Here is a 12,742-nt window from a genome sequence, read left to right as displayed (position 1 = left end):
CAGCATATTTTCATTGACAGCCAAGTTGAGCGATTTGCCATAGGGTATCAATTTGCTCCTGCACGAGGTCAATCCTCTGATTGAACACCATCAAGCTTCCTTTTAGTTGAGCATTAATTCCTTTATGTACAACTAAGGCATGAGCTACATTGGCTAAATGATTGTTCAGGGTCTGAGCAGTCTGCCCAGTATGACTCATGGCTAATGACCCGGTGGTAGCTCCAACAGCCGCCAATGAGATGGTAGTAACAATGGTGGCTGTAGTTCCAAGATCCCTTTTCTGTCTGAAGAGAGTCATAGCGTGAGGGGCATCAACGGGCACAGGCACCCAGTGAGGCATGCGAGTAACCAGGACATACCTAAATTTACTAGCATTCCAGCATTGGGCAAAAAAGCAAGTATCATTACCACAATTACTTGGCTCTATCTGGCTAATAATGAATAAAAATGGGGGATATAGACAAACAGGTGTGGGCTTATAGGAAATATTATGAGAAGCCTTAACCCCCTCGTTGGAACATCCTGCCTCAGTTCTAGAACTAGCAGTGGTGGTGTCCGAGGTCTGAGTAGGTTCAGGAGACCATTGCCCCCAGGGGCGAGACGTGCTCCATGCCAATTGACTAACTCCATGTTTTCCTCCACTTTTGAAAGTCATTTAAGGTTCTTAAATTATTTTTTTCCCTTTTTTTAAAATTTTCATCAATTACACTTTATTCATTCTGCATCCCCCCATATCATCCCCTCCTCCCCTCCCAATCCCACCCTCCCTCCTCCCTCTGCTTGCATGCCACTCCCCAAGTCCACTAATAGGGGAGGTTCTCCTCTCCTTTCTGATCTTAGTCTGTCAGTTCACATCAAAAGTGGCTGCATTGTCCTCTACTATGGCCTGGTAAGGCTGCTCCCCCCCCAGAGGGAGGTGATCAAAGAGCAGGCCAATCAGATTATGTCAGAGGCAGTCCCTCTTCACATTACTATGTAACCCAATTGGACTCTGAACTGCCCTGGGCTACATCTGTGCAGGGGTTCTGGGTTATCTCCATGAATAGTCCTTGGTTGGAGTATGAGTCTCTGGGAAGTTCCCTGTGTTCACTTGTTCTGTTGCTCTCCTTGTGGAGACCCTGTCCTCTCCAGCTCTTACTATTTCCCAGTTCTTACCTAAAATTCCATTCACTCTGCTCAACAGTTGCCCATCAGGCTCAGCATCTGATTTGATAGTCTGTAGGGCAGAGGCTTTCAGTGGCCCTCTGTGGTAGGTTCCTAGGTTGTTTCCTGTTTTCTTCTTCTTCTGATGTCCATCCTCTTTGCCTTTCCCGATGGGGATTGGACATTTTAGTTAGGGTCCTCTCTCTTGCTTAGTTTCTTTAGATGCACAGGTTTTAGTGGGTTTGTCCTATGTTGTATGTCTATATGAGTGAGTATATACCATGTGTGTCTTTTTGCTTCTGGGACAACTCACTCAGGATGATCCTTTCCAGATCCCACCATTTACCTGCAAATTTAATGATTTCCTTATTTTTCATTGCTGAGTAATATTCCATTGTGTAGATGTACCACAATTTCTGTATCCATTCTTCAGTTGAGGGGCATCTGGGTTCTTTCCAGTTTCTGGCTATTACAAATAAAGCTGCTACAAACATGGTTGAGCAAATGTCCTTTTTGTGTGCTTGAGCCTCTTTTGGATATATGCCCAATAGTGGTATGGCTGGATCTTGAGGAAGCGCTATTCCTAGTTGTCTGAGAAAGCACCAGATTGATTTCCAGAGTGGTTGTATAAGTTTACATTCCCACCAGCAGTGAGGAAGGGTTCCCCTTTCTCCACAACCTCTCCAGCATGTGTTGTCACTTGAGTTTTTGATCTTGGCCGTTCTCATGGGTGTAAGGTGAAATCTCAGGGTTGTTTTGATTTGCATTTCCCTAATGGCTAGTGAGGTTGAGCATTTCTTTAAGTGCTTCTCTGCCATTCGGTATTCCTCTACAGAGAATTCTCTGTTTAGCTCTGTTCCCCATTTTTTAAGTGGATTACTTGGTTTGCTGCTTTTCAGCTTCTTTAGTTCATTATATATACTGGATATGAGTCCTATGTCAGATAAAGGGTTGGTGAAGATTCTTTCCCAATCTGTAGGTGGTCGCTTTGTTTTGATGACGGTGTCCTTTGCTTTACAGAAGCTTTTCAGTTTCATGAGGTCCCATTTATTGACTGTTGCTCTTAGAGCCTGTGCTGTTGGTGTTCTGTTCAGGAAGTTTTCCCCTGTACCAATGAGTTCTAGGGTATTTCCCACTTTTTTTTCAAGCCGATTTAATGTGTCTGGTTTTATGTTGAGGTCTTTGATCCACTTGGACTTCAGTTTTGTGCAGGGTGACAAGTATGGATCTATTTTCATTTTTCTACATGTAGACATCCAGTTGGACCACCACCATTTGTTGAAGATGCTATCTTTTTTCCATTGTATGGTTTTGGCGTCTTTGTCAAAGATCAGGTGTCCATAAGTGTGTGGGTTTATTTCTGGGTCTCTGTTCGGTTCCATTGATCCACCATTCTGTTTCTATGCCAGTACCATGCAGTTTTTAAAGCTGTTGCTCTATAGTACAACTTAAGATCAGGGATGGAGATACCTCCGGAAGATCTTTTATTGTAGAGGATTGTTTTAGCAATTTTGGGTTTCTTGTTATTCCAGATGAAGTTGAGAATTTTCCTTTCCAGGTCTGTAAAGAATTGTGTTGGTAATTTGATGGGTATTGCATTGAATCTGTAGATTGCTTTTGGTAAGATGGCCATTTTTACTATGTTAATCTTGCCAAGCCATGAGCATGGGAGATCTTTCCATCTTCTCATATCTTCTTCTAATTCTTTCTTCAGAGACTTGAAATTTTTTTCATACAAGTCTTTGACTTCCTTGGTTAGGGTTACTCATTTATTCTTTAACTCATCTAAGACATGCATTCCTAGGCACTTGGCTTTGGAAATAAAGTGGTGGGTGAGGCCGCAATTCTCTATGAGCACATAGAGTTTAAAGCATTTTGAGGCAATTACTATCAAAAAAGAATCTATTTTTTTAAAATTTTTAAAATTTATTTATTTTTTATTAGTTACAATTTATTCATTTTGTAGCCCAGCTGTAGCCCCATCCCTTATCCCCTCCCAATCACCCCTCCCCCCTCATCTCCTCCCATGCCCCTCCCTAAGTCCACTGATAGGGGAGGTAAGGAGAGTCTAATAATTACTTATGATTGCATTTTGAGTTTTATAAGAGTTACTTTGGATAACATGTCCACATGTAATTTGTGGACTAGGTTATGACTCTAGTTCCTTTGGATTGCTCCATATTACATAGTATAGATCAGAATACAGGATACTAGTGCTTAAAGTCCTGAAGTTAAGCCTGTATTTGAAGCTGAAATGATTGATGACCAATCAGTTTTTTTTTTAATGATGTACAGTTTAACTTTATTTTGTAATTTGTGCCCAAAGCCTGTGTCTGCAATTTTCACTGAAGGTACTATCTGCCTTTCCCTACATTTGTGCTCTGGCCAAAGTCCATGTTTGAATAAACGCAGCTGAATTCTTGGTCTCAGAATGCTGGTTTACTGGTTACTGGGTCTCAATTCATAGTGATTTTGTTATGCATGAGGCCTCCACAGAGCCTGAAAACAGCTTTTTGATGTGTCTTTGCTTTGCTTGTCTTGCCAGACAGCTGAGACTTCTGCTGTGGGCCGTGCTCAGCTGGCTCAGCCTGGAATAGGTATTTATGGTAGGTAACGCTGTAGGAGCTCAAGGCGGTTCACGTTAGTGCAATGCCACAGCAAACAGTGGCCTACATGCAACTTGCTAATGACATTATGTTTTAAGTCTGTCATTTAAAAATTATTTTTAGCTTGGTCTTAGCAGTAGGATCTGGTTGTATATAAACACTTGCGAGTGCCTATTTCAAAGGCACCAAGCATCTGCCTTTTTTATGGTCTCCCAGAATGCACACTTATTATTGGAACATGCCTCACTTAGATTTTTGTGCAATGTCTGTCTTTGCCACTTGAAAATAAGACAAGTTAGACAAAAATTCATCTGTGTATGCTCTCTGCATTTCTTCCGGTTCTGGAACTAGATAGTGAATAAGTAAATGAATGTATGTAATTGCTGACTAAATGGTGATATTTATGATGAGGGTTTTTCAGAAGACTGGAAAAACCTTTGACAAAGAATTCAATTTCTCCCTTGAGTATGAAAACAGACAACAAGAAGTTGAGAACTGAAGTTTAACTAAATGCAGCTTCAGTGAATGAATGGGAAATAATAGAACATGCATTTTACATCTTGTGGGGAAAAACTTAGTCTTTTGAAGCTTAATGTGTAATCTTAGAGTATGCTTTCAGGCAGAAAATTTGGATCAGTAGCTTAAAGATTAATTATTTATAGTTTCCTTTAAGGGTTAGAGACATAGTTAGTGGTAAGGGCTTACCTAGTATGAGTGAGGCTCAGAGTTTAATTTCCTGCACTGCCATCTCCAAAACTATTTAACTTATTTAGACCTGTGGATTTTCAGATAATTGTATTATTACAAATTTTAAGTAGATTGCCTCATGTTATAAAGAAAGATGTATAAAACATATATAGATGTATAAAGCATAAAAACAATGCTAATCTGTTTTTATTTTTATTTTTTATTTTTTTTCTAGGCAGGGTTTTTCTGTGTAACCTTGGCTGTCCTGTACTCACTTTGTAGACAAGGCTGGCCTTGAAGTGACAGAGATCTGCCTCCCTCTGCCTCCCTGAATACTGGAACAATGTTAATCTTTTCTTTTTAAAATTATAGTTTAATTTTACTTTAGTTTTGATGACACTTTTGCAACAATGAAACAGTTGTGCCTTCGGGCACATTTGTCAATGGAAATAACTCTGATTTTTCAAAAAAATTTCACTCATTTATAAAACATTTTAAACTCAAAACAACATTTGCCATTTCAGTTTTCTCCCTCTAGCCCCTCCCATGATCCCCAACTCTCAAACTGATAGCTTTTTTCTTTGCCTATTGTTATTACATGCACACACATATATGTATGTGTATGCACAAATGTATAAATACAACATGCCAAATCTGTTTTTGTTGTTTGTGTAAAATGTGATTTCAGTTCATATTGGAAAACTAATAATAAGAGTCTCATCCCTGAGACAGGCTAATTTTTCTTCTATCAGCAGTCATTACTTACCTATAGGTTTTTGTTTAGTGGTAGAGTCCCATGAATTTCCCCCTTCCATGTTAGCATTCCTACTGATATTGCTCAGGTATTGTTTATGAAAATATTTGTAGGAGAGACTCTTTCAAACCATACCTCCTGGTACTCTGATTCTTACAATCTTTCTGTCGTGTTTCCAGAGCCATAGCTGTGGGAGTTGTGACATAGATGTGTTCGCTGGGCTGTGATCTTTATGATCCATTGGCCTCTGCATTGTATCCAGTTGTGATTTTCTGTTCTGGTCTCCATTTGATGTAAAAAGGAGTTTCTTTGATGCTGACTGGTAGTTACACTTCTGTCAGTGTAGATTTGGAGCTAAGAATCATAGGTGAAAGAGAACATGTTGTATTTGTTTTTCTGTGTCTGGGATATCTTACTAGGTATACTCTTTTCTAGGTTTATACATTTATCTGCAAATTTTATTTTTTCTTTATCACTGAGTAGTAGTCCATTGTACGTATGTTACACATTTTCATTATTCACTCATCTGTTGAAGGCTAGTTAGCTTGCTTCCTGGCTATTGGAAAAAAGATGGTGATAAACATGGACGAGCAAGTATCTTTAGAGAAGGGTCCTGACCTCTTGGGAATATGCCAAGAAGTGCACCTGGAGCATACGGTTGATTTGTTTTGAGTATTCTTCGTATTGATTTCTAGAGTGGTTGCACCTATTGGCTTTTCCATCAACAACCTTGCCAGCATTTGCTTATTTCCTCTCTCTCTATACAATCATGTGTGAGTGTGTGGGGGTGGGTGTGGGCACGTGCACACGCACGTGTGTGAAATGCCATAATGGAGCTAACTTCAAAAATTGATTTAAAAAAGTGAAATATTTTGGTCATCTTCAACAAGACTTGGTAATGAGAGATTTTGAGAAAGGGAATTTGAACAATTTGAGTTCAGTACAGTGCTGAAGGATTGATCTGTGTGTGCTTTGGATGACTGAGCATCTTGGAAGAATGTAGATATAGAAGGAGAAACGGACAGTTAGTGGCAGATGTCAATTTGTACAGAAGTAAAAGGACTAACAGTGTACAGATAGCAGACCGGAAGTAAAACTTGCCCTAACTAATCAGAAGACAAATATTTATGAGAAGAGTATGACGCCATTTACAAAAGATTAAAGCATTGGCCTCCTTCAAAAGATTATCAATGAAGACGGATAGAATAATAAAGATTAACATTGCATAGAATGATTCTCATTGTGACTAGGAGTGTTACATTATTGCTCAAAGTTTTCAGTGTTACACAACACCAATTTTGCATCAATGCTCTGGTCAAATGCCAAGAAACACCTGTGAAACACATCTACTATTGAGCACCAAGTGATTAGTTTATGATACACTGCTGGGTAGTCTTTCAGAGGTCCTCTATGGTAGGCTCCTGTCCTGTTACTTGTTTTTGCCTACATCCAATGTCCATCCCATTTGTCTTTCTGAGTGAGGATTGATTATCTTACCCAGGGTCCACTTTCTTGTTTATCTTCTTTAGGTGTACAGATTTTAGTATGTTTATCCTGTCTTATAGGTCTAGTACCCACTTTTAAGTGCGTATATACCATGTGTGTTTTTCTCCTTCTGGGATACCTCACTCAGAATGATCTTTTCTAGATCCCACCATTTACCTGCAAATTTCATGATTTCCTTGTTTTAAACTGCTCAGTAGTATTCCATTGTGTAAATGTACCACAATTTCTGTATCTATTCCTCTGTTGATGGACATCTGGGTTGTTTCCAGGTTCTGGATGTTACGAATAAAGCTGCTATAAACATGGTTGAGCAAATGTCTTTGTTGTGTACTTGAGCATCTTTTAGATATATGCCTAGGAGTGGTATAGCTGGATCTTGAGGAAGCACTATTCCTAATTGTCTGAGAAAGCACCAGATTGATTTCCAAAGTGGTTGTACATTCCCACCAGCAATGGAGGAGGCTTCCCCTTCCTCCACAACTTCTCCAGCATGTGTTGTCACTTGAGTTTTTGATGTTAAACCTTCAGCAGAGTACAGGGAATCATATGAAAAAAGGGTGAGTTAGTATGATCTGGAGAGGATAAGAACTCCACAAGGACCAAATATATCTGGGCACAGGGAACTTTTCTGAGACTGTATCTCCAACCAAGGACCATGTATGGATATAACCTAGAACCCTTGCTCGGATGTAGCCCATGGTAACTCAGTATCCAAGTGGGTATCCTAGTAAGAGGAACAGGAACAATTTCTGACATGAACTCAATAGTTGGCTCTCTGACCTCCCCTCCCCCCAACCTGAGGGAGGAGCAGCCCTGCTAGGCCAAAGAGGAGGACTTTGCAGCCAGGCCTGAAGATACCTGATAAGCTAAGGTCAGATGAAAGGGGAGGAGGTCCTCCCCTATCAGTGGACTTGGAAAGGGGTAGGAAGATGAGGGAGAGGATGGGATTGGGAGGAAATTGATGGAGTGGGATACAGCTGGGATACAAAGTTAATAAACTGTAACTAATATTAAAAAAAAATAAAAATTTAATAAAAAAAGCAGATGCTGAGACTCTTAGCCAAACTTTGGGCAGAGTAAAGGGAATCCTATCAAAGAAAGGGGAGAGAGTAAGATCTGGAGAGAATAGGAGCTCCACAAGGAGAGCAACAGAACAAACAAACAAACAAACAAACAAAAAACAACTGGGCACAGGGGTCTTTTCTGAGATTGATACTCCAAACAAGAACCATGCATGGATATAACTTAGAACCACTACTCAACTGTAGCCCATGGCAGCTCAGTGCCCAAGTGGGTACCCTAGTAAGGGGAACAGGGACTGTCTCTGATATGAACTCAGTAGCTGGCTCTTTGACCACCCACCTCCCCTCTGAATGGGGAGCAGCCTAGCCAGGCCACAGAGGAGGACATTGCAGCCAGTCCTGATGAGACCTGATAAGTTAGGGTCAGATGGAAGGGGAGGAGGACCTCTCCTATCAGTAGACTTGGAGAAGGAAATGGGAGGAGATGAGGGAGGGAGGATTGGGAGGAGCCTACAGCTGGGATACAAAGTAAATAAGTTGTAATTAATATAAAATTTTTAATTTAATAAAAGAAAAAATAATTCAAAGGATCAAATCTAATAAAGGAATAAGAGAGTTAAATGAAAAAAAACAAAAAAATAAACAACTTAAAGCAACCTATTTGCAGCTGTATTTAACTGAGCTCCATTGCTGGGAAGAATACAGTTCATGTCCAGGGATGAACAAAAGATTTGTACATTTTTCAAGTACTCACTGAAAAATGAGTACCTTATACACACATGTGCATTAAATATGAAAAAGATTGGATGATCCCAGCTGCAGTTAATTTTTGTTGTTCTTCGGTCTGAAAGAGAATATGCAGTTCAGGCTCATGAATCACGTTATGAGCCCATTCCAGCCTCCTCCACTCCTTTTCAGACATCAGATGATGTTTTGGTACTTGCTTGGAGAGTTCTCTGGGTAACATGACATGCCGGTGCTCATCGAAGTATTTGTCGGAGCAGTAGATCTGCTTGTAGGCCGCGTTGCCGGAGTGCGGAGGAGTAAAGGGGAAGCAGGAAACTAGGCACAAGGCCATAGGCACGTCTGCCCACGGCCGGCGCAACGACTCGAATCAAGGACAGTTTTTTTTTTTAAGTTCATTTTGAATATAGAGCTATTTACAAAGCATCCCTAAACATACCCTTCTATACCCGTCTGTTTCTCCCAACCAACTGGTCTCAGGTGCTTCAGAATCTTTAATATTTATAGGAATCAATATTAGAACAGATTCCACTTCAGCAGCAGGTGGCGGGGCTTCATGTGAGGGTGAGGCTTATGCTCCTTGGGTTATATTTCTGTACCTCAGTTTTCTTTTCTACAAGAAAACGTCGGCTGTATCTGTCTTACAACTATTCGAAGGATAAAGGCCACTTACTCAGAATGACTTTATCGGTGGCTGACATTCAGTACACACGGCTGTTAGTCATCAGTGTGGATGGCCTTTATGTTAGTCCCGCAGGGTAGGTGCAGTTATTAACTGTTTTCTGGAACCTCGGTGACTTGTTTGGGGATTGAGCGCAGGTAGTTTGCGTGTCACTTTTCTATGACTTGTACAGCAAACAAAGGTACAGACTTCCTTTTTTTTTACTACTGCTACTACAGACTCAAGTTCTTAACCATTCTGTTCCCTGTTCACTGGAGTCACAAGCATTGCTTAGTTTTCCCCAGTGTCCATTAATCATCAGAAATTTCCTCCTTCTGGATCCTGTGACATCCTCAGTCATGACCTTAATGGACACAGGCATCCTGTCTCCTCTGCAGTTTTCAACTCGTGTTGACAGTTTCTGATCCTTTTTAAGCTACTCACTTCTTTCGGCATAGTTTATTTTCAAATTTATATTAACCTTATTACACTGCAACTGGAAGAAACTGAAATGACGAGGTTTTATTTCTTAGATGAGAGGGTTTCTGAAAGGAGGAGACATTTTGTGGGAGGTGGACAGTCTCTGCCTTCTACCCTCTCCATTGCCCTCACGCCCATCGAGCATCTCTGGGGTGGCCTTGTCAGGTTTAACTCTCTCATGATTGACTCACAGTGTGCAGAGTCGGGCCTTAGGCGAAATTTTATGAGAGGGACTGATTTGAACATTTAACATCTGGTACGTTCTCTCCGGTTTCAAAAGAGCTTAAAAAGAATGCGGATAGCAATCAATAAACCGAAGATGCTAATGAGTATGTGAGTCAACCCTAGCTCAAGTTTTTAGTGTTTTATTGAAAAAGCAATGATCCAAAGCAGTTTTATAGGGACTAATGCTGTTTGTGTACCAGAAAGAAAGTAGATTAATGTTTCCTATTCCTAAAAACATTAATTGTTTACATTTTAAATTGAATTTTGGTTTGAAAACCAAATATAAAAAGCCGGATCAAAACAGTAAGTTGAAAAACACCCCAACTTATTTCTTATTTATTCTCATAGAGGTTGATGCCAGGAACAGTTTGCTGTGGTTCACTGTCTTTCAGCTTCCATAGAGCAAAGACATTGTTCTCTTTTAGGTACAAAGTTAGTTTAATTGGCTTTCTCCCTTCCTTCAGATTTACACTCCAGTGGTTAGTTACAAGTCAGTGGTTGGTAACCAACATATTACGGAAGTTTAGGCGTTTGTTATCTTTGGAGAGCAATGATTTAAAAGTGCAAGATGCCAACCAAGACTTATTTAAGCTTATTAACAGAACAGAAATCAGATATCTCAAAATAGCAACACTAAGCAGACTGTTCCAGTAATTTAAGGGGAAGTGATCAAGTCTGAGAAGTGGAGACTCTTGCTATAAATCTGACTTTATCACAGGTTTCATTTCCTCATATGAGATTCCAAAGACTTGCAAAGAATGAATGCTGTTCTTGTGTCTTTGAACTCTAAGGAACAGTTTCTCATCATTCCTTTCCAGGCCCAAAGTAGATGTATAAACTGTTTTTTGTTTGTTTGTTTTGTGTTTTTCACCTACCCATTCACTCTATGCTTGTAAGCCAAGATTATTCTACAAAACGACCTTGCTAACATATTGAATGTGGGGAGTCAAATAAAGATAACACCAGTAAAGACAACCCTTAGATGACTGACATTATAAATGGGTTCGTAATGGGATAATTACTATTATTATTATTATTTTTAAAGATAAGTACACCTTTATTTCCATGTTTTTCAAAGTAAGCTGACTGAATTGATTGCTTTGGGAGATAATTAGCCCAAAAGATCAAATCCCATATCCTCATCTGATCCCTCCCACTCTTCCTCATCTTCAGCCTTGGCTGGGGCTGCAGCGCAGCAGGAGCAGCAGTAGTGGCAGCAACCACAGGGGCAGCAGCCACAAATGCAAATAGGTTAGCCAAGAAGGTCTAGACCTTTTCAGCAACTGTGAAGGAGCAGTCAGTCCTGGCACAGACAAAGCCAGGACCCACTTGTATCCATTGATGGTAGACTGTGGCACTGAGGCAACAGTTGGGTAAGCAATTTGCAGACAAATGCCATCAACATTTTGGACATGTTCTAGGAAGCGAGAGCTCAGAGGCCGCTCTGTGATATCAAGCACTTCTGGGTTATAGATACTATTGTCAAACACCTGCTGCATGATCAGACAGAAGGAGAAGGGGGAGATGTTAGCATGTTCAGCTGAGTGGTCTCACTAGCTGCCACTTTGTCTCCAGTTCTTAACAGCTTCACATTTTTCAGTGGTGCCTCTGGAGATTTTAGTGGTGATGCCCAGAGTCTAGAAGAACGAGGTCTTCTCAGGTCCCCTCCATAGGAATTGTACCACGTTAGTGGGTATGTGAGATGGATGGCTTGGTGCCATGGTACTTATCGATTTGGTGACCTTTGGAATATATGGGTGTTTCATTAGCTGTTCGGTAGAGTACAATGTGCAACATTGTGAAAACGTCCCTGAACTCATTCAGCAATAGGGAAACCCAAACCAAAAGGAACCAAATTTATGCCAATAGGGAGATAGATATTTTATTGGGTACAAGTACATGAGGTTCTCCAGCATGCTCACTGTTATTTGACCCTACTGATTAGTGGGTTTTGTATGTTCACCAAAGCAAGCATGATGAGATCCTTTTTTTATTTTAATTTTTTTAAATATTAATCACAGGTTATTTACATTGTATCCCAGCTGTAACTCCCTCTCTCGTTCCCTCCCAACCCCACCCTCCCTACTTTATCTCCTCCCTGCCCCTTTCCAAGTCCACTGCTAGGGGAGGTCCTCCTCCCCTTTCTTCTGACCCTATCATATTAGGTATCTTCAGGACTGGCTGCAATATCCTCCTCTGTGGCCAAGCAAGGCTGTTCCTCCCTCAGGGGTGGGGGGAGGTAAAGGAGCCAGTCCTTGAGTTCATGTCAGAAATAGTTCTTGTTCCCCTTACTAGGGAAACCCACTTGGATACTGAGCTACCATGGGCTACATCAAGCAGGGGTTCTAGGTTATATCCATACACGGTCCTTGGTTAGAGAAACAGTCTCATAGAGGACCCCGTGCCCAGATATATTTGGTCCTTGTGGTGCTCCTGCCCTCTCCCAGTTATATTAACTCCTCCTTCTTTCTTATGATTCCCTTCACTCTGCTGAAGGTTTGGTTATGAGTCTCCACATCTGCTTTGATACACTGCTAGGTAGAGTCTTTCAGAGGCCCTCTGCAGTAGGCTCCTGTCCTGTTTCTTGTTATCTCTACTTTCCATGTCCATCTCATTTGTCTTTCTAAGTGAGGATTGATCATCTTACCCCGGGTCCTCTTTCTTGTTTGTCTTCTTTAGGTGCACATATTTTAGCATATTTCCATGATGAGATCCTTATTCATCATAACAACCTTCAGGAGATTTGTCAAACAGGAGTTTGGTTTGAATGCCTCTCTATTTTGCTTTCTTACCCACTCTTGCTCCACATTCCCTTCTGCTTTCCAGGGAGTCCTTACCTGACCAATATTTCCTCCATTAACTGCCTGAACATGTTTTTAAGAAAAATGTTTTTATTGAACTAATTGATTTTTTA

At 40.7% G+C, this 12,742-nt stretch overlaps 2 pseudogenes; both read right to left on the bottom strand.

Moving 5' to 3' along the window:
• Nucleotides 1–8,796, bottom strand: part of LOC110563128 (large ribosomal subunit protein eL8-like) — a 136,399-nt pseudogene extending 127,603 nt beyond the window's left edge.
• Nucleotides 8,797–10,939: 2,143 nt separating this feature from the next.
• On the bottom strand, nt 10,940–11,549 carry LOC110565154 (large ribosomal subunit protein uL10-like; annotated as a pseudogene).
• Between the last annotated feature and the right edge of the window lie 1,193 nt (nt 11,550–12,742).

Source organism: Meriones unguiculatus, chromosome 3 (genome assembly GCF_030254825.1).
Source record: "Meriones unguiculatus strain TT.TT164.6M chromosome 3, Bangor_MerUng_6.1, whole genome shotgun sequence".
Classification (NCBI taxonomy): domain Eukaryota; kingdom Metazoa; phylum Chordata; class Mammalia; order Rodentia; family Muridae; genus Meriones; species Meriones unguiculatus.
The sequence above is the reverse complement of the archived record's forward strand: the minus strand, read 5'-3'. Positions and strand labels throughout refer to the sequence as shown.